This window comes from Staurois parvus, unplaced genomic scaffold, assembly GCF_062004578.1.
Source record: "Staurois parvus isolate SC_StPar_1 unplaced genomic scaffold, SC_StPar_1.0 ptg000668l, whole genome shotgun sequence".
NCBI classification, from domain to species: domain Eukaryota; kingdom Metazoa; phylum Chordata; class Amphibia; order Anura; family Ranidae; genus Staurois; species Staurois parvus.
Genome location: NW_028318464.1, coordinates 5385154 through 5407740, shown reverse-complemented (window position 1 = coordinate 5407740; position 22587 = coordinate 5385154). Strand labels below are relative to the sequence as shown.

Below are 22587 nucleotides of genomic sequence, written 5' to 3'. Positions count from 1 at the left end.
GAGAGTGTTCTTGATCTGGCCAACTGTTGTGAAGGGTGTTTTCTTCACCAGGGAAAGAATTCTTTGGTCATCCACCACAGTTGTTTTCCATGGTCTTCCGGGGTCTTTTGGTGTTGCTGAGCTCACCGGTGCATTCCTTCTTTTTAAGAATGTTCCAAACAGTTGTTTTGGCCACGCCTAGTGTTTTTTCTATCTCTCTGATGGGTTTGTTTTGTTTTTTCAGCCTAATGATGGCTTGCTTCACTGATAGTGACAGCTAGAGATGAGCGAATCGAACTCGGCGAAGTGGAATTCGTTTTGAATATTAGAAAAATTTCGATTCGCGAATCGAAATTTTTCCAAAAATGGCGGCGACATGTGCGGCGACGGAGCAGGGATCTCTGGGAAGGCGCGCAGACAAGGCGCGCTGACCCATAATGCATTCATTCATGACATGTGATCGCATTAGCCAATCAGCAGCCAGCCAGCCAGCACTGTGTAATGGTGGAGCTATAAATTGCGGCCATCTTACAATTCTCCATTTGCCTCTGGTCATTCAAGAGAGACAGATCTCTCTGTATTAGGGACACAGAATCGTTACTTAGGGACACAGAACCGTTACTTAGGGACACAGAACCGTTACTTAGGGACACAGAACCGTTACTTAGGGACACACAATCGTTACTTAGGGACACAGAACCGTTACTTAGGGACACAGAACCGTTACTTAGGGACACAGAATTGTTACTCAGGGACAGACACAGAATTGTTACTCAGGGACACAGAATTGTTACTGAGGGACACAGAATTGTTACTGAGGGACACAGAATTGTTACTGAGGGACACAGAATTGTTACTGAGGGACACAGAATTGTTACTCAGGGACACAGAATTGTTACTCAGGGACACAGAATTGTTACTCAGGGACACAGAATTGTTACTGAGGGACACAGAATTGTTACTGAGGGACACAGAATTGTTCCTGAGGGACACAGAATTGTTCCTGAGGGACACAGAATTGTTCCTGAGGGACACAGAATTTTTGCTGAGGGACACAGAATTGTTACTCAGGGACACAGAATTGTTACTCAGGGACAGACACAGAATTGTTACTGAGGGACACAGAATTGTTACTGAGGGACACAGAATTGTTACTGAGGGACAGACACAGAATTGTTACTGAGGGACACAGAATTGTTACTGAGGGACACAGAATTGTTACTGAGGGACACAGAATTGTTACTGAGGGACACAGAATTGTTACTCAGGGACACAGAATTGTTACTCAGGGACACAGAATTGTTACTCAGGGACACAGAATTGTTACTCAGGGACACAGAATTGTTACTCAGGGACACAGAATTGTTACTGAGGGACACAGAATTGTTACTCAGGGACACAGAATCGTTGAATTAAAGAGTATGTCAGACAACATGCAGAGGAGTGGCAGAAGAGGCAATGTTTTAGGAGCGAGCAGACGTGGCAGCAGAGGAAGAGGTCGAGGCAGCACTAGTCACAGCCAGAGGCCAGTGCTCCCGGTGTCATCCAGCGGTCGTGTCTCCACCGACAACCCTGCCGTCATCGATTGGTTGGCTCGGTCGTCTTCCTCTTCCCAGGTCACCTCTGACACCTACAGCCAACGGTCGGTGGGTACGTCAGACACAACCGTTAGTTGGCATGGCCCGGGAGCAAGCCCACTGAAATCACGTGTCCTCTACCTGCCCCTGTCCTTTGTTCCCTCACCAAGCGAAGTATCGCATGCTGTGGGCTCAGCCCCACTGTACAGTGAGGAAGAGCTAACAGAGGGCGGTCAGGAACGGGGGGAGACATCCGCCTCTTCAGCAGCCAGGCGAAGAAGTACTGGCGAGGAGAGTGGCTCGATAGCCGGTCTAGAGACAGGTCTGTCTCCTGACCCACACGCAGCCGAGGGGGCTAGTAGTGAGGCGGAGACCCTAATTGATGATGATGAGGCTGATCGCACTTGGCAGCCTCGTCGTCATCAGGCTATTGCTTCCGCATCATCAGGAGAAGAGGGTGCCAGCTTGGCAGCGAGCAAAACAGTCGGTGGGTTGCCCAGGAGGCAGCAGGGTCGCAGCAGTGTCAGTGGAGGCAAACGGCCACGGAGTAGAGCACCAGCTCCACTGCAGCCTACCACCACGGCCAGTAGTGGTGCCGGTGTGCACGGAGGAAGTAGCAGTCAGCCAGTGAGGAGTAGCGGGGGCAAAGTTTCCTACTCGGCGGTGTGGCAATTTTTTGTCAAGCCGCCCGAGGAAGTAAACGTAGCCGTATGTCGACTATGTGGCCAGAAAGTCAAGCGTGGCCAGGGGGCCCATGTTGGGACTACAGCGTTGCGTCAGCATATGCAGCGTCGCCATTCGGTGGCCTGGGAAAACCGTGATAAAGATACGGCGGTTCTGCCTGCCTCCTCATGCTGCTGCCAGGTCCAGAGTGTCTCATGGGTCCCTGTACGGCCTCCCATTGCTGCTGTCTCCATCGCCACACTCTGCCATGTGCCACTTTCAGGTCTCCTCACACTGCTGGTGTGTTCCATTTTGTCATAGGGTGCTGGCAGATTACGGGCCTCCCATTGCTGCTGCCAGGCCTGTAATCTGCCATGGGCCCCTGTACCGCCTCCTCATGCTGCTGCCAGATTCACAGTGTCTCAAGGGTCCCTGTACGGCCTTCCATTGCTGCTGTCTCCATCGCCACACTCTGCCATGTGCCACTTTCAGGTCTCCTCACACTGCTGGTGTGTTCCATTTTGTCATAGGGTGCTGGCAGATTACGGGCCTCCCATTGCTGCTGCCAGGCCTGTAATCTGCCATGGGCCCCTGTACCGCCTCCTCATGCTGCTGCCAGGTCCACAGTGTCTCAAGGGTCCCTGTACGGCCTCCCATTGCTGCTGTCTCCATCGCCACACTCTGCCATGTGCCACTTTCAGGTCTCCTCACACTGCTGGTGTGTTCCATTTTGTCATAGGGTGCTGGCAGATTACGGGCCTCCCATTGCTGCTGCCAGGTCTGTAATCTGCCATGGGCCCCTGTACCGCCTCCTCATGCTGCTGCCAGGTCCACAGTGTCTCAAGGGTCCCTGTACGGCCTCCCATTGCTGCTGTCTCCATCGCCACACTCTGCCATGTGCCACTTTCAGGTCTCCTCACACTGCTGGTGTGTTCCATTTTGTCATAGGGTGCTGGCAGATTACGGGCCTCCCATTGCTGCTGCCAGGCCTGTAATCTGCCATGGGCCCCTGTACCGCCTCCTCATGCTGCTGCCAGGTCCAGAATCTCTCATGGGTCCCTGTACGGCCTCCCATTGCTGCTGTCTCCATCGCCACACTCTGCCATGTGCCACTTTCAGGTCTCCTCACACTGCTGGTGTGTTCCATTTTGTCATAGGGTGCTGGCAGATTACGGGCCTCCCATTGCTGCTGCCAGGCCTGTAATCTGCCATGGGCCCCTGTACCGCCTCCTCATGCTGCTGCCAGGTCCAGAGTCTTTCATGGGTCCCTGTACGGCCTCCCATTGCTGCTGTCTCCATCGCCACACTCTGCCATGTGCCACTTTCAGGTCTCCTCACACTGCTGGTGTGTTCCATTTTGTCATAGGGTGCTGGCAGATTACGGGCCTCCCATTGCTGCTGCCAGGCCTGTAATCTGCCATGGGCCCCTGTACCGCCTCCTCATGCTGCTGCCAGGTACAGAGTGTCTAATGGGTCCCTGTACGGCCTCCCATTGCTGCTGTCTCCATCGCCACACTCTGCCATGTGCCACTTTCAGGTCTCCTCACACTGCTGGTGTGTTCCATTTTGTCATAGGGTGCTGGCAGATTACGGGCCTCCCATTGCTGCTGCCAGGCCTGTAATCTGCCATGGGCCCCTGTACCGCCTCCTCATGCTGCTGCCAGGTCCAGAGTCTCTCATGGGTCCCTGTACAGCCTCCCATTGCTGCTGTCTCCATCGCCACACTCTGCCATGTGCCACTTTCAAGTCTCCTCACACTGCTGGTGTGTTCCATTTTGTCATAGGGTGCTGGCAGATTACGGGCCTCCCATTGCTGCTGCCAGGCCCGTAATCTGCCATGGGCCCCCGTACCGCAGCCTCATGCTGCTGCCAGGTCCAGAGTCTTTCATGGGTCCCTGTACGGCCTCCCATTGCTGCTGTCTCCATCGCCACACTCTGCCATGTGCCACTTTCAGGTCTCCTTACACTGCTGGTGTGTTCCATTTTGTCATAGGGTGCTGGCAGATTATGGGCCTCCCATTGCTGCTGCCAGGCCTGTAATCTGCCATGGGCCCCTGTACCGCCTCCTCATGCTGCTGCCAGGTACAGAGTGTCTAATGGGTCCCTGTACGGCCTCCCATTGCTGCTGTCTCCATCGCCACACTCTGCCATGTGCCACTTTCAGGTCTCCTCACACTGCTGGTGTGTTCCATTTTGTCATAGGGTGCTGGCAGATTACGGGCCTCCCATTGCTGCTGCCAGGCCTGTAATCTGCCATGGGCCCCTGTACCGCCTCCTCATGCTGCTGCCAGGTCCAGAGTCTCTCATGGGTCCCTGTACGGCCTCCCATTGCTGCTGTCTCCATCGCCACACTCTGCCATGTGCCACTTTCAGGTCTCCTCACACTGCTGGTGTGTTCCATTTTGTCATAGGGTGCTGGCAGATTACGGGCCTCCCATTGCTGCTGCCAGGCCCGTAATCTGCCATGGGCCCCCGTACCGCCTCCTCATGCTGCTGCCAGGTCCAGAGTCTCTCATGGGTCCCTGTACGGCCTCCCATTGCTGCTGTCTCCATCGCCACACTCTGCCATGTGCCACTTTCAGGTCTCCTCACACTGCTGGTGTGTTCCATTTTGTCATAGGGTGCTGGCAGATTACGGGCCTCCCATTGCTGCTGCCAGGCCTGTAATCTGCCATGGGCCCCTGTACCGCCTCCTCATGCTGCTGCCAGGTACAGAGTGTCTAATGGGTCCCTGTACGGCCTCCCATTGCTGCTGTCTCCATCGCCACACTCTGCCATGTGCCACTTTCAGGTCTCCTCACACTGCTGGTGTGTTCCATTTTGTCATAGGGTGCTGGCAGATTACGGGCCTCCCATTGCTGCTGCCAGGCCTGTAATCTGCCATGGGCCCCTGTACCGCCTCCTCATGCTGCTGCCAGGTCCAGAGTCTCTCATGGGTCCCTGTACAGCCTCCCATTGCTGCTGTCTCCATCGCCACACTCTGCCATGTGCCACTTTCAAGTCTCCTCACACTGCTGGTGTGTTCCATTTTGTCATAGGGTGCTGGCAGATTACGGGCCTCCCATTGCTGCTGCCAGGCCCGTAATCTGCCATGGGCCCCCGTACCGCAGCCTCATGCTGCTGCCAGGTCCAGAGTCTTTCATGGGTCCCTGTACGGCCTCCCATTGCTGCTGTCTCCATCGCCACACTCTGCCATGTGCCACTTTCAGGTCTCCTTACACTGCTGGTGTGTTCCATTTTGTCATAGGGTGCTGGCAGATTATGGGCCTCCCATTGCTGCTGCCAGGCCTGTAATCTGCCATGGGCCCCTGTACCGCCTCCTCATGCTGCTGCCAGGTACAGAGTGTCTAATGGGTCCCTGTACGGCCTCCCATTGCTGCTGTCTCCATCGCCACACTCTGCCATGTGCCACTTTCAGGTCTCCTCACACTGCTGGTGTGTTCCATTTTGTCATAGGGTGCTGGCAGATTACGGGCCTCCCATTGCTGCTGCCAGGCCTGTAATCTGCCATGGGCCCCTGTACCGCCTCCTCATGCTGCTGCCAGGTCCAGAGTCTCTCATGGGTCCCTGTACGGCCTCCCATTGCTGCTGTCTCCATCGCCACACTCTGCCATGTGCCACTTTCAGGTCTCCTCACACTGCTGGTGTGTTCCATTTTGTCATAGGGTGCTGGCAGATTACGGGCCTCCCATTGCTGCTGCCAGGCCCGTAATCTGCCATGGGCCCCCGTACCGCCTCCTCATGCTGCTGCCAGGTCCAGAGTCTCTCATGGGTCCCTGTACGGCCTCCCATTGCTGCTGTCTCCATCGCCACACTCTGCCATGTGCCACTTTCAGGTCTCCTCACACTGCTGGTGTGTTCCATTTTGTCATAGGGTGCTGGCAGATTACGGGCCTCCCATTGCTGCTGCCAGGCCTGTAATCTGCCATGGGCCCCTGTACCGCCTCCTCATGCTGCTGCCAGGTCCAGAGTCTCTCATGGGTCCCTGTACGGCCTCCCATTGCTGCTGTCTCCATCGCCACACTCTGCCATGTGCCACTTTCAGGTCTCCTCACACTGCTGGTGTGTTCCATTTTGTCATAGGGTGCTGGCAGATTACGGGCCTCCCATTGCTGCTGCCAGGCCCGTAATCTGCCATGGGCCCCTGTACCGACTCCTCATGCTGTGACGTTGCAACAAGGTGGAATTCAACCCTACATATGTTAGACCGCCTTTACGAACAGCGAAAGGCCATCACCGATTTCCTGATGTTACAAGCGGATAAAGGTACTCCCCTGTGTAACTTAGATGTCAGCCATTGGCAGCTCATGCGTGACACCTGCCGCTTGCTCAGGCCCTTTGAGGAGGCCACGCTATTCGTGAGTCGGCAGGACTATGGGATGAACGACGTCATTCCTCTGTTGCACGTCCTGGAACAAATGCTGTTAACAATGGCTGGTCAGGGTGCGGTAGACGTGGCGCACAGATCTCAACGCCACATGACCCCTGTGGGGGCAGGACAGGAAAAAGAGGAGGAGGTAGAGGACATTGGTGCTCAGGAATTATTGAGTGAAATGGGTGGTTTTTCCACTCAGCGGACAGGAGTGGAGGAGCAGGAGCATCTGGTAGAGGAGGAGGAGGAGACAGAGGACCCAGACGCACCGTGGCAGTATGCTGTGGAGATGGAGGCAGGGAGTCCCTCGCATTCCTTGGCACAAATGGCCCATAGCATGCTCGGTTGCTTGCGTAGCCACAGCCGAATAATAACCATCAGACAGAGGGATGACTTTTGGCTGTCCACCTTGTTGGACCCTCGCTACCGTTCAAAAATGGTGGCCTTTTTCACACCTGCTGAGAGGGAGGCCAAAATAACGTACTATAAAAACCACCTATGTAGTCAGTTGGTCTCTGCCTTTCTGCGCCAACGTCCATCCTCAGTCACTGTGGGCCCTGTGCACTCGCGTTCCGCTGCCATGGCAGCAGGGGAGGGGTGGGGTGGTAGGAGCAGTGGCAGCTCCACCAGCAGCAGCTGCCTCAGTCTGCAGTCGATGATTAGTAGCTTTCTTCACCAGCGCAGTGAGGAAACTACTAACCAGCCGCAGCAGCAGCAGCATCAGGTGGACCTGGAGCAGGACCTCAAACAACAGGCTCGGGCCTACTTGGACAGCACCCTGCCAACCGAGGTAGACAATCCCCTTGACTACTGGGCAACGAAACTTGACCTTTGGCCCCAACTAGCTGAATTTGCCCTTGAAAGGCTGTCATGCCCGGCCAGTAGCGTGGCATCGGAGCGCGTGTTTAGTGCGGCAGGAGGTATTGTAACTCCGCGGAGGACACGACTGTCCACCCAAAGTGTGGAGAGACTCACGTTTGTGAAAATGAATCAGGCGTGGATTAGTCTGGATTTCAAACCACCAGTTCCTGACACAACTGACTAAATCCGCCATGAATCATGCCCCAAACATGTTATTATTTTTAACATAGGCCTCTGTATGGCCTTCAATTTAAGCTGCTTACGCTTCGCCACTTTGCCATGGGCCCCTGTACCGCCTCCTCTTGCTGCTGCCAGGTCCAGAGTGTGTCATGGGTCCCTGTACGGCCTCCCATTGCTGCTGACTTCATCGCCAGACTCTGCCATGTGCCACTTTCAGGTCTCCTTACACTGTTGGTGGGTTCCATTTTGTCATAGGGTGCTGGCAGATTACGGGCCTCCCATTGCTGCTGCCAGGCCTGTAATCTGCCATGGGCCCCCGTACCGCCTCCTCATGCTGCTGCCAGGTCCAGAGTGTGTCATGGGTCCCTGTACGGCCTCCCATTGCTGCTGTCTCCATCGCCACACTCTGCCATGTGCCACTTTCAGGTCTCCTCACACTGCTGGTGTGTTCCATTTTGTCATAGGGTGCTGGCAGATTACGGGCCTCCCATTGCTGCTGCCAGGCCTGTAATCTGCCATGGGCCCCTGTACCGCCTCCTCATGCTGCTGCCAGGTCCAGAGTCTCTCATGGGTCCCTGTACGGCCTCCCATTGCTGCTGTCTCCATCGCCAAACTCTGCCATGTGCCACTTTCAGGTCTCCTCACACTGCTGGTGTGTTCCATTTTGTCATAGGGTGCTGGCAGATTACGGGCCTCCCATTGCTGCTGCCAGGCCCGTAATCTGCCATGGGCCCCTGTACCGCCTCCTCATGCTGCTGCCAGGTCCAGAGTGTCTCATGGGTCCCTGTACGGCCTCCCATTGCTGCTGTCTCCATCGCCACACTCTGCCATGTGCCACTTTCAGGTCTCCTCACACTGCTGGTGGGTTCCATTTTTGTCATAGGGTGCTGTATGGCCTCCCATTGCTGCTGCCTCCACCGCCACACTGTGGCTCCACACTCTGGTTTTGGCCCCGTGACTGCCCAAATGAGTGAAGTGTGCGGTGATTCTAAGATCGACGGCACTCATCTGCATGTCATACTGACTGACAGTATTATTTCTCTTCCCCAGCAGACTCCAAGGGCATTTAAATTAAAGGTACAGTGTTCTGCACTAATATAAAGGCTCTCTGAAGCCTAGAAACCCTTTTTATAAGTTAAATTCGCAGTGAATATATTCGCATCGAATCAAATTTATTCCTCGAATTCGCCGAATCAGCCGAATCGAATTTTTTAATACTTCGCTCATCTCTAGTGACAGCTCTTTGGATCTCATCTTGAGAGTTGACAGCAACAGATTCCAAATGCAATAGCACACTTGAAATTAACTCTGGACCTTTCATCTGCTCATTGTAATTGGGATAATGAGGGAATAACACACACCTGGCCATGGAACAGCTGAGAAGCCAATTGTCCCATTACTTTTGGTCCCTTAACAAGTGGGAGGCACATATGCAAACTGTTGTAATTCCTACACCGTTCACCTGATTTGGATGTAAATGCCCACAAATTAAAGCTGACAGTCTGCAGTTAAAGCACATCTTGTTCGTTTCATTTCAAATCCATTGTGGTGGTGTATAGAGCCAAAAATGTTAGAATTGTGTTGATGTCCCAATATTTATGGACCTGACTGTATATCTTAAGCAATTTGTTCCTTGAGCAATTTCTGCCTCTCAGATAAGTTCACACTGACACCAGTGATCTTTTCAGCTATCTGTAAGAGGGGTAATTCTTCCCGATGAGCACAAGTGTAAGAAGCATTCTTCTCACTGACCATTACACTAATGTATCATGAGTATTTTTAACAGGGGTTGCCTGAGACTGGAAAGTTATTTCAACGGTTCCTCTGTGCTGAAAGGGTTGAAAATTGCTGATCTATTTAGAAGATAGGAAGAAATACTGTATAGCCTGCATTTTATATTGAAAGGTATGATCATTCAAACCTTGCATCCTTGATATCAAGGATTGTCATGGGGACAATCAGAAAGCCTTGTCCACTTTGCTAAGGAGCGAAACAAATCTTCATCTGTAACCTGAATTGTATGATTTGCTTTGTTGACATATACAAGCATGCTCATATTGAGTTCCACCTGCACAAAAAAAGCCATGTATATGCTTGATAATCTGGATACCAATCTTTTTAGCTCTATGCTAATCCTTTATGCCTCTGGAGACCTGTCCCCCAAAACATTGAATGTTGGCAAACATGTACATACACAGACTGTATATGTGTGTGTACAATCTATTAGCTGGCAATATGTGAAGATTAGCTCCGTTCTGCTGCCCAGTCATTGTTTCCCCTCTAATTCCACATTTAATATTGAGCTGTATTGTATTTATACAGTAGTTCTCCAATAACCTTGCTACCCAGTTAATCCTCAGCTGGAAATGATGCTTTCCTGGCCATATAAAAAGTGAACTGAAATGCACTTTCCCTTTGAAAGGCAATAATCCATTTAATGCAGCCTAAAGCTAAGAGGGATCAAGGCAAAATTAGTCTTATTTCACTTGTAATACAATTATCGCCGACAGATTACTGTATATGACTCCTATCCAGTTTCTTTCCCCTAATGGAATGACAAAAAGGGGGATAGTAGATAGAAATTGCCCTTCATGAGAATGTAATTGTGAAGCAGGATAATGCTCATTGAACATTGATTTATTTTCTCATTGTGACCTAGCAGTTCAGCTTATTTAATAATCATCTGCAGAGTTCGCTAATCAGTGAAAGAGGTATTAAAGAAATTGTTTCATTGAGGGGGAGAGCAGCTGCGAGGTGGAATAACTGTTCTTCACAAGAAAATATGAACAAAATCATATGTTACAATAAGTTACAATGTCAGCTAAACTAAAATGTAGAACCACCTCATGTGGACATTTTAATACCTTTACACGTCTGTACAAATACATTTCTGACATGTTACAATATTCAGGAACAGTATAATGTTAACATTTTAAAAGCCGTCCTTAAAGTAGAAGTGCAGCCTAAACCTAACTAATCTTAAAAATGTCCCCTCTCCCCTCCTAACATCTATGCTGACTAACCTGTATTAAAAAAAAAAAAAAAAAAAGGAAAAACGTACCTATCTTTAGCCTAGTCCAGTCCGGTCATATGATGCGGTTCCCCTGTGTCAGCCAGGGGGAAGGAGGGAACGTGGACATTGGTTGTGACATGGGGGCCTATGGGTGATGTCACAGCTCCAAGCATTCCTAGCTGTTGTTGAGCACTCTCTCCTCTACCCTGCAACCGCTGTCTGGAGGTCATGTGACCAGACCGGAGCATATACCGGAGCAGATTAGTCAGCAAAGGTGTTGGAGGGGGGTGGGGGATACATTTTGACGTTTTTTCCTAAGCCATTATAATGCCATTGCTCTGATGCAGGCAGAAGGGAGCATATCCTCAATCTCTATTTTCCCTGAGATTAGACTGCAACACTGTAACTTTTTAATGAGTCACAAAGTAAGAAGCTGGAGCTGATCTTTGTGATACATTTGGACTCAGATTTCTTAAAGTATATGTAAACCCTATCTGTGAACTTCTCTTATTTGCTCCGCTATGGTCTCTTAAATATACAGTACTTGCTAAATATTAGATAAGTACAAAAAAAAAAAAAAAAAACACCACTTAATGATCCTTGAATCACAAATTTAGCAAACTTCTCATATTCTCTGTCCATGCTGCCTCGTTTATAGTTATTTTTCCCAACTGGAGAACACTTCCCTCCTTGTTATCCTTGTTATGGATACGAGAAGTTAGGGGAGCAGCCCTGTAGTTCATAGTTATTTTTCCCAACTGGAGAACACTTCCCTCCTTGTTATGGATACGAGAAGTTAGGGGAGCAGCCCTGTAGTTCTGTACTAGATTGAGTGAATGTTGTCTCCCTAGTGAAGGAAGTGTTGCTGGCAGTATCACCAACTGAAAATAAAAAGGGAAACCTCTTAAAAAAATAAAAAAATGGAAAACAAATACAATCACCGCAAAGACTGTGCTTACTTGCAATGTGTTACATGTTTTTTTTTTACATTTTGGATTGAGTAAGGGATGGTTATACCTCTCTTTTAGTTTTGCCATCTGTGTCCCATAGGTGGGATTCCCCTTCACTTCCTGTCCTATACCCAAAACAGGAATAAAGAGGAAATGCCTCCAAAGTGAGAGAATCACTGGTTGTCCCCACTGGACACTGTTCTGGAGACAACTAAAAATTTTGGATTTTCCTTTACTTTTAGTGACAACGGTTAACAGGACAAATTGGGGGAGATATACCAAAATTGGAGCATTTAGAATCTGGTGCAGCTGTGCATGGAGGTCAATCAGCTTCTAACTATAGATTGTACAATTAAAAGGATAAGTTCACCTTTGGGAACATGTTACATGTTCCGCCTGTATTTAGGGTGGAATATGCTCCAGCTCCAGCAACCAGTTACCCTGACCCCCCTCTCACTGTGACAGCGGACCGGGTATCTTCTGTCTGCACCTGCTGTCACAATTCAAAAGCAGTGTAGCCGTGTGGGGCATGTGAATGCATGAACTGCAACTACCGTCAGCCATTGCGGCTCAGGGCTTGTAGTTCTGAAAGGACTGTGAGGTCACTAATGAGTGCTCTTGTAGTTCATTCACAAGTCCTGCAGCTTGTAAACAGCCAGTATGAAGGTATGGGCTGAAAGCTGCAGGGCTTGTCTGCTGGAGTCTGACTTTTCACCCCTGATCAACTGATCACAGGTGTAATGCTTTCCAAGATCCTTGGGGAAAAAATTATAAATGTACAGGTTTTTTTTTTCTGCAAAAATATGTGCATTTATTTTTTTTTCCCAAAATGTGAACTTATCCTTGAATAGTGAACAATCGTAAATCCTGCATGTGTGGCATTGTCGACAGCAGGTTCCTTGTAAACCCGGCCACAGATGGTTTGAGTCTCAGCCGGTACAGCAGGGACCGGCCAAGATTTGAACCATCTATAGGCAAGCCGAATGTACCCAAATCAGTTGTAGTATGACTTGGGTACAACCAGCTTGTTGGATATTTCATGTGATTATGGCCATATGTGATTATATAGCTGTTAGAGATAATCGCCGTATCAATCTCCCCCCCCCCCCCCCCTCGCTGGGAGAACACAATAATTCCACTGGAGGGATTCCCCCATAACCCCATCAACACTGACTGTGTTGATGGGGGCATCTAGTGATTTTCTTTCGGTTGCAAGAAAGAAAATTTCATAATCTATTGCCTGCTTTAGTGTCTATTATCCTAGACAACCATTTGTTTTTTAATCTGGTTCTCTGTTTCTCTCTATAATGCCATTCTGTCCCAAAGTCATTTGTCAGTTTAAAGTGGATGCACAAGCAACTTTACAAATCTAAAGGAATGAATCTTTGATGTGTCACAGTATACAGCAACCAACTAAATATTTTTTAAAGCTGTACCTCCTGATTGATGATTAAAAGGAGCCCTTGAGTTCCAGTTTTTGAAGTTGTTCCTTAGAGAAGCATGCTGGGAGAACATTGCCATGGGTTTTCTGGAAGGATTTCCTTAGTCTTTCCTCTACCAGTAATAACTTCTGTTCAGAATGCACAGCCAGCACAAATGGTTTGTCCGCCCCTAGGTGTCTGCACTCATTTCTTCGTCCAGAAAGTTGAAGCTGGCCCTGGTTGATGCCTGAACAAAGATGATGCCTTCCTTCTGCAGAGAAAATAAGATAAAGTTACTGTCAGGAGGAGTATTGTGGTATCTCTGGATGGAAAAATACTTTTTTTCGGAACATTAAAATAAAAACTGTATCTGATGCTAGGTACAATTTTTTAATAGAAATACAAGAGAATATCGCTATATTTATTCAAGGATGAGCGTTCTCTATCTAATTAAGGGTTTTCTATGCAGCTTTTCTATTTAAAGAAGAGTTTCATTGTAATGAACAGAATGTTCAGAAAACATGTGTAGGCTGAAAACCCAGATAGTGCTGCACTTTACTGGGTGTACAGATTATTGCCACTCACCTTTTAATGAGGTAAAAAGCACACGTTTATTTATAAAAGAAAACCAATGCCTTTACAAAAGGTAGCTATACACTTGTAGAATTTTTAATTCAAAGCATGTTTGTTCAATTTTCTAATCATTACTGGGGTCATATCAACCTTCGTTTTAGACTACAGAGAAAGAAAATTCAAAGAAGCAGTGTGGAAAATTTTTCTAACATTTGTAACAGTGTATGTGGATTTCATTCATGAAAATTAATAGATTCCAAAATCCAATATTAAAAGCATACAAAATGTTGACTTCTCCCATGCTGTTCAGGTAGATCTCCACCTTTTTTAAGGTTGCCTACCCCTGCTTTAGATGTTACTCAGAGATTAAACAAAGCATCTGTTTATCTATAGCCCACTCTTCTCTACAGTTTTCCAAAACAAAGATTTTACACAGCATCTCTCAGGTCTGAAAAGCAGGGGGTGGGGATCTAACGTTACACACTACAGAGCTCAGTGAGGAGAGCTCTGAGTGCTGACTGGAAAAAAGAGACACACCCTCCTCACAGTACACAGGGAACATGCACAGCTGAGGCTGTCATTCACAGGCTGTATGTTGGATCTCGCCTTCCCAGTTACCAATTATTTCTTGGAGTTGGGAAAAGCTGTCAGAAATGGAAAATAACAGAGGAACAAGGCAACAGAGAGGAATTGCACTCAGTGCTTTGGATAGAGACAAATACACAGTAAAGAAGGGTATGCCTAGTTCATATTTCATTTCTGAGGTTTATAACCACTCTGAAGTGGTTTTTAAAGGAATTTTTAAAATCGTAAACATGTTACACACACCTGCTCTATGCAATGGTATTGTACAGAGAAGGCCCAAACCTCTTCTTCTAGTGTTCTTGGCTTCTTCTCTTCTGTGTTTGCCCCCCATAGCAAGCTGTTGCTTATGAGTGCAGACATGCGGGCTTGATTCCGAGCTGGGCTGTGTGCGTCCTTTGACACACACACAGCATGGCTCGGCTCTGTCCCCTGCTCTCTGCTCAGGATTGGACTGTCAGCATCAGGAGCCAAGCTTATGAAAGAGGGGAGAGAAGACAGGCAGACAAGCACAGCACAGATTCGATACAGGACTCAGGTAAGTTTTTGTAGTATTCCATTGCTGTAGTATTCTCTCAGATTCTTCTCTGGTTAGTGCTCTATGTGAAAACAGCATAAACTGGAGATGGCGCCAATTGGTCTTGACCCACAGGAACATCATTGCAAAATTCCTGGCCTTTATCTTAACACAGGGGTGTCAAACTGGCGGTCCTCCAGTTGCTGCAAAACTATAAGTCCCATTATGCCTCTGCCTTTGCGAGTCACGCTTGTAATTGTTAATCTTGCAGTGCCTCATGGGACTTGTAGTTTGGCAACAGCTGGAGGACCGCCAGTTTGACACCCGTGTCTTAACATATCCACTTCACCCAAGACCCCAATTTTTACAAGCAATACTCTCTCCCCTCTACTTGTACTTGAAAGAACTCAAGAAAGGGGTGTTCCCCTGCCCTCTTATTCTTTAACATATTTATCAAATCCTTAGCTGGGTCATTTTCTGCAACGGACAAAACCTACCCCTCACAATGTCTGGGTAGTGTAATTTAGGAAAAGTGTCACATTTCACTGGTCTCCTTAATCTCCTTTAAACCATCCCCTTGTGCAAACACAGACATCCAAACCCTCCATAAAGTCCTTTCCGCATTTATATAAAAAGGCAAAAAGCGTGTATCTGACCTGGGACTCAATTTCCCCATAATGCCTTTATAGAGTCCAGCCAGTTTGTTTAGATACATCCAAGACTAACTGGGCAAAAGTCTAACAAAAGGGGTAAGTAGATGCACAACTCTCATCACCTTTGTCCTTGGCATGGTTACTCGAAATCCCACTTTCCAAGCTTCCTCCCACTATTAAAACTAATGCACTCATACATGACTCCATTATTACATTATACCATGCTCCACTGATATACATGATATATGGAAAGGATATAGTGTAATTCCATATAGAATGTTCAGAATATACTTTATTATTGCTTTTACATTAAAAAAACTTTAAAAACGCCATATTCCCATGGCTCCAAACCTCTGTATTGTCCAAGCAGCTTCCAGGAGTGTTTGGTAGGAATTTCCACTTTCCAAAATGGCCGCTCCGCCACTTCCGGATACTCCGTGTGCATTTGACGTCACTTCCCTTGAGGCATTTCATCACTTCCAGGACTTAATCATAAGGGGTGACCCCTTATAATTAAGTCCTGGACTTCCCTTGACGCGTTTCGTCACTTCCAGGACTTAATTATAAGGGGTCACCCCTTATGATTAAGTCCTGGAAGTGACGAAACGCATCAAGGGAAGTGACGGACACAAACGGAGGAACCGGAAGTGGCGGAGTGGCCATTTTGGAAAGTGGAAATTCCTACAAGACACTCCTGGAAGCTGCTTGGACAACACAGAGGTTTGGAGTCATGGGAATATGGTGTTTTTAAAGTTTTTTTTAATGTAAGAGCAATAATAAAGTATATTCTGAACATTCTATATGGAATTACACTATATCCTTTCCATATATCATGTATCGGTGGAGCATGGGTATTATGAGTACTATGGAGTACTCCCAATAGAAGCCCTGATGACATCTGGGAGAAACATGTATTAGGCTGTGATGACATCATAAAGAGTAATATTCAGGCTGGGAAGGCGGTCTTTGGATTAAATATAACATACCCTTTGTGGTATTAAGGCATTTTTTTTGACCATTTGGTAAGGGTATTTATTCCTCACACTGTAGAAGTGTACACGGCTATTGGCACTTGGATAATTTTATTCACAAGAGTGATTCACTATCACGGTTGTTACACAAAGTTCACCTTTCTCTTATGTGGTCACGCTTGATTGGAAGTTGCACAGAGCATACTGCCTATTGTTATTTTGATAATTTTGTTTGAGTGTAACGCACTATATAAGTTTTCTCTTTTTTTGAGGTTCACATTGTCCGTTGCAGCCATTTGGAAGGCTCGCTCACCAAGATTTGGGATTTTTTCCTTATTGGAATAAATATTGGGAATGACTTTAACTTTGGACACAAGTGCATAATTTTTGCTTTTGGAGAATATATGTTTTCACTTTTTTTCATAATATTTGCATTAATAGTGCCGAAAAATTGATACCCCAACAATGGTTATACAGTACATCACTTCACCTGATCATTTTGGACCATGTAAAGTAGAAACTCATTGACAATCTAGATGTAGCCTGCCATACACCAAAATTCTTCAAGACCTGATCCAAATTTTAAATAATGGTATTTCCTAGTCCCCTAACAGAATGACTTCAGTGAGTTTTTCCATCATTCCACCTGGTACCAAATGGAAAAATTGAAAGGTACCTTGGGCGTTTTGAAAATGTGCCCCACTTAACAAAGTGGCACTGCCCTCTGTAGGAACTTAGCATCACGTGTAGAGCTTTACAGCACACAGCCACACGCTTCCTTCTTTTTTTAAGGGTTTTTTTTAGCCCAATTTTATTTAAAAGAAAGTTCCATAACCTATGTTTCCCATACAGGGGTGTTCACCAGCAAAACAAATGAAACCAATATTCAGCCTCCTGGCTCTCTCAGGTATACACAATTCTGCCGCTCTGGCCTTCCACTTCAGGCTCACAGCTGTCTCCAACAGACTCCTTGCAAAAGGGCTATTAGCACACAGCTAGCAGCCTCTTGCTGCTCTGGCTTCCACCTCTCGTAGGTGGAGCCCTCCTAACTCCTGGGCAATGACCTCCTGTCTGTCGGGGTGGAGCCCAGAATCATGGTTAGGCCTCTACAAAAAGGCCTGCACACACCTGTGCAATCAGGGTGCTGGGGGTTCTGAAAACACGGACCCAGGATTGGAGATTTAATCCCTCCCAAATCACTTAGAAATCTCCATGCCCCAGGTCCTAAAACAGGTTTTAAGAACCAACGAGGAAACTGACAAACCAGTTTCCTCTGCATTAAGCAACCCGCCTGGAGCCCCTCAACCTGTATGGTTGAGAATTCTGGGTTATAAGCTTGACCTAGACCGAGGCAGGATACCGCACTGCCACACCTGGTAAAGTACCCTTAATCCCCTAAAGTAAACCTTACTAACCTCCACCTTCTAGATTTAGCTTGAATGGCTTCCCTACTTTCTTCAGGGCCCTTCTCCGTGTCATAAATATTCATCCCCCTCTATATAAACCTGTAAAAAGACAGACTTTGATATCCAATGTACATCTCCTTAATTTTGACGGGTATTTTAATAATTTAGTGGTTCTGTTTTTGATTTACACAGTTCCTCAAACACTTTTCTTATAATGAATACAAACAGTTAATTTTCAGCCTTGGATACAGCAAAGCATTTTTATGTATGTAAATCTCTCAGATAGGTCTTACATGTGCTAGTCTGTTGCCCCTTTGATTCTAAGGTCTCTGTACATCCTTCTGGCTCACAATTCTTTCAAATGATGATGTTGTGTTTATGCAGAAATTTTCAGTACAGATATATGCAAAAAAAAGCAGAAGATTCTAAGTTTAACCCAGAATCATTCTAAGTTTATTTTTTTTTTTTTTTTTTTTTTAAAGTAACACTCTCCAGATAGTTTTTACTTTTGAATGGAGTGGGGCAGAGCTTGATTCTCTGGCAGACTTTTAGTACTATATGGGACCCTATCAGGGTTCCTTCTCCCCAAATTCAGTATGGTGATAAAAGACTGTAACTCAGTGGTTCTCAACCTTTCTAATGCCGCGACCCCTTAATACAGTTCCTCATGTTGTGGTGACCCCCAACCATAAAATTATTTTCGTTGCTACTTCATAACTGTAATTTTGCAGTGGGAGGAGTAGTACCACGTCATTGGTGTCAGTGGGAGGAATAGTGTCCCATCACTGATGTCAATGGGAGGAATAGTGCCCCATCATTGGTATCAGTGGTAGGAATAGTGCCCTATCATTGGTGTCAGTGGTAGGAATAGCGCCCCATCATTGGTGTCAGTGGGAGGAATAGTGCCCCATCATAGGTGTAAGTGGGGGGGAATAGTGCCCCATCATTGGTGTCAGTGGGAGAAATAGTGCCCCATCATTGGTGTCAGTGGGAGGAATAGTGCCCCATCATTGGTGTCGGTGGGGGGAATAGTGCCCCATCATTGGTGTCAGTGGGGGGAATAGTGCCTCATCATTGGTGTCAGTGGGAGGAATAGTGCCCCATCACTGGTGTCAGTGGGAGGAAAAGTGTCCCATCACTGGTATCAGTGGAAGGAATAGTGCCCCATCATTGGTATCAGTGGGAGGAATAGTGCCCCCATCATTGGTGTCAGTGGGAGGAATAGTGCCCCATCATTGGTATCAGGGGGAGCAATAGTGCCCCAACATTGGTGTCAGTGGGAGGAATAGTGCCCCATCGTTGGTGTCAGTGGGAAGTATAGTGCCCCATCGTTGGTGTCAGTGGGAGGAATAGTGCCCTATCGTTGGTGTCAGTGGGAGGAATAGTGCCCCATCGTTGGTGTCAGTGGGAGGAATAGTGCCCCATCGTTGGTGTCAGTGGGAGGAATAGTGCCCCATCGTTGGTGTCAGTGGGAGGAATAGTGCCCCATCGTTGGTGTCAGTGGGAGGAATAGTGCCTTATCTTTGGTGTCAGGGGGAGGAATAGTGTCCCATCATTGGTGTCAGTGGGAGGAATAGTGCCCCATCGTTGGTGTAAGTGGGAGGAATAGTGCCCCATCGTTGGTGTCAGTGGGAGGAATAGTGCCCCATCGTTGGTGTCAGTGGGGGGAATAGTGCCCCATCATTGGTGTCAGTGGGGGGAATAGTGCCCCATCATTGGTGTCAGTGGGGGGAATAGTGCCCCATCACTGGTGTCAGTGGGAGGAAAAGTGTCCCATCACTGGTATCAGTGGGAGGAAAAGTGTCCCAACACTGGTATCAGTGGGAGGAAAAGTGTCCCAACACTGGTGTCAGTGGGAGGAATAGTGCCGCCATCATTGGTATCAGTGGGAGGAATAGTGCCCCCATCATTGGTGTCAGTGGGAGGAATAGTGCCCCCATCATTGGTGTCAGTGGGAGGAATAGTGCCCCAACATTGGTATCAGGAGGAGCAATAGTGCCCCAACATTGGTATCAGGGGGAGCAATAGTGCCCCAACATTGGTGTCAGTGGGAGGAATAGTGCCCCATCGTTGGTATCAGTGGGAAGTATAGTGCCCCATCGTTGGTGTCAGTGGGAGGAATAGTGCCCCATCGTTGGTGTCAGTGGGAGGAATAGTGCCCCATCGTTGGTGTCAGTGGGAGGAATAGTGCCCCATCGTTGGTGTCAGTGGGAGGAATAGTGCCCCATTGTTGGTGTCAGTGGGAGGAATAGTGCCCCATTGTTGGTGTCAGTGGGAGGAATAGTGTCCCATCCTTGGTGTCAGTGGGAGGAATCGTGCCCCATCGTTGGTGTCAGTGGGAGGAATAGTGCCCCATCGTTGGTATCAGGGGGAGCAATAGTGCCCCAACGTTGGTGTCAGTGGGAGGAATAGTGCCCCAACGTTGGTGTCAGTGGGAGGAATAGTTCCCCATCGTTGGTGTCAGTGGGGGGAGGAATAGTGCCCCATCGTTGGTGTCAGTGGGGGGAGGAATAGTGCCCCATCGTTGGTGTCAGTGGGGGGAGGAATAGTGCCCCATCGTTGGTGTCAGTGGGGGGAGGAATAGTGCCCATCGTTGGTGTCAGTGGGGGGAGGAATAGTGCCCATCGTTGGTGTCAGTGGGAAGAATAGTGCCCCATCGTTGGTGTCAGTGGGGGGAGGAATAGTGCCCCATCGTTGGTGTCAGTGGGGGGGAATCGTGCCCCATCGTTGGTGTCATTTGGGGGAGGAATCGTGCCTCATCGTTGGTGTCAGTGGGAGGAATAGTGCCCCATCATTGGTATTAGTGACACCAATGATTGGGCACTATTGCTCCCACTGACACCAATGATACTTACCTTGCTGACCCCTGCTCCAGCCTGGGCTCGCTCGCTCCCTCCCTCTCCCATGGTACAGACACTTAACGGTCAGATGTCTTCCTTCTCCGGCCGCTCTCCTCCTCTTCACTCGCTCGATCTTCGCGGTTCCGCTCGGCTCCTCCTTTCCAAGCTCCACCTCCTCGCCGGTGATTGGCCGCCTGTGTGCATCTCCTGAGCTACAGTTCCGGCGGCCAATCACCGACGAGGATTGATCCCGGGGGTGTGTCCAGATGACAGGATGGCATGTTATCCCGCCCACACCTGGAGTCGGATAGAGGAGCGGTGTCTCGGTTCCTAAGGCCATCGGAAATATGTGTTTTCCGATGGTCTTAGGCGACCCCTGGGAAAGTGTCGTTCGACCCCCAGGTTGAGAACCGCTGCTGTAACTCATCACAGGCCCGAGATGGATTCTGCTGGAGATAATTCTCTGCAATGGGGCTCAGAAGGACCATAGCATAGTGCTTCTTGTTGATTTTTTCATAAGACTATAACTAAGCAGAACTTTGCTCTGGACAAGAGAGAGATCTCAGCCAGAAGTTAAGCGGTCTGTTCCTTTCCACATTTGCTGTTAGGGTGTTGTAAAAAGTTTGTTTACAGTGCTCAGTGCTTCAATCTGATGTTTAAAACCACTCTTAGCCTAGGTTCACATCTATGCGGCTGTGCTGTTCATGTGAATGGGCTGCTGTGCTTCGTGAGACTCAGGGAAAATGTCCCTGCATTATTTTTACAATCGCATTGGGATTAATGGCATCCACCCACAGCTCCTGCGTTTCACTGTGTGGGTGGTTGCGGCTTCAGAAGGAGGTGCAGGTCTCACAGTAGCAACCATTTACACAGGTGTGAACCTAGCTTTAGGTAGTCCACAATGTTCTGGGAATCATTTGTCTTGTGTGGAACGACATATGTGAGATGCGGATTGACGCTCAGGTTTACAGCTAATTGATGCAGTAGCAGTTCAGTTGTAAAAGGATAATATCCTGACCTGAACCTGATCTAAACCTGACCTGAACCACTGATGACATGTGCGGTTTAGAAACATTCCCATAAAAGTCAATAACCTGTAATCTGCACCTAAACCTGACCGCACTGCTCAGAAATCGTACAGGACTCTTTTTCAATTTGCACTAATCCGCACTGCCAGTGCATCAAACATATGTGAACAGGCACCATAGGAAGCAATGTTATTTCACAAACTGCATCCATTCCGCATATATGTGAACCGGCACATAAAGTGTTACTAAACCTACAATAGTAAAATCAGTCTGTATATGCAGTAAAGCATGCTTGTTATACTTACTGTGGAACCTAAAGGTTTAATCCTCTACATTGTGTAAAAATGCTGTTTGATCCTGACCTTTTCTGATCCTCCCCTTCTTCCAGTGTTCCCTTCTTATCTCCTGATAAGACATATTGTGTGGAGTCACAGTGCACATGCTTAGTTTGGTGTGTATTGCTAGAGAGGTTTTTTTTTTGTTTTTTTTTCCTGGGGGAGTGCATGTGATCAGTACAGGGCCAATCAGCACTGTCCAGAGAAGGGTCAGGGGTTCTGCATCCTCGCAGAGCAAAATGAAAACTCCTACAAGCTTTAATCAGTGCTTGGCTGGACACTGCTGATGAGAAAAGGTATTTAGCAGTTTGTTTACTAAAATAATTGCATTTCCATGTTCTGTGCACTGTGGGAAACCAGATATAGTGAATGCAGAGCCCTGGGTTTAGTAACACTTTAAAGTGGAGTTCCACCCAAAAGGTGAAGTTCCTCTTTAAAAATTGGTCCCCCTCTCCCCTTTAAGGATTGGCACCTTTGGGCAGCGGGGGGAACGGGTACCCGAATTTGACAGGTACCCTCTCCCACTTTCGCTGCGTTCGGCTAGGTGATCGGAAACGGAAGTTGTCCTCCTACCCTCCCTCCCTGAAGTCTTGTGGGACACATGACAGGTCCCAGAAGACGACGGGGCCATTCAGGAAGCGCAGCACTACTCGCGCATGCCCAGTG

The 22587-nt window shown here is 48.1% G+C and overlaps 1 protein-coding gene across 2 annotated transcripts in view; it reads left to right on the top strand.

Annotated features, from left to right (window-relative positions):
• The window catches only part of LOC149447878 (leucine-rich repeat and fibronectin type III domain-containing protein 1-like protein), a 789142-nt gene that overhangs the window by 685067 nt on the left and 81488 nt on the right, over positions 1-22587 (top strand). The gene's annotated exons all lie outside the window — the stretch shown is intronic.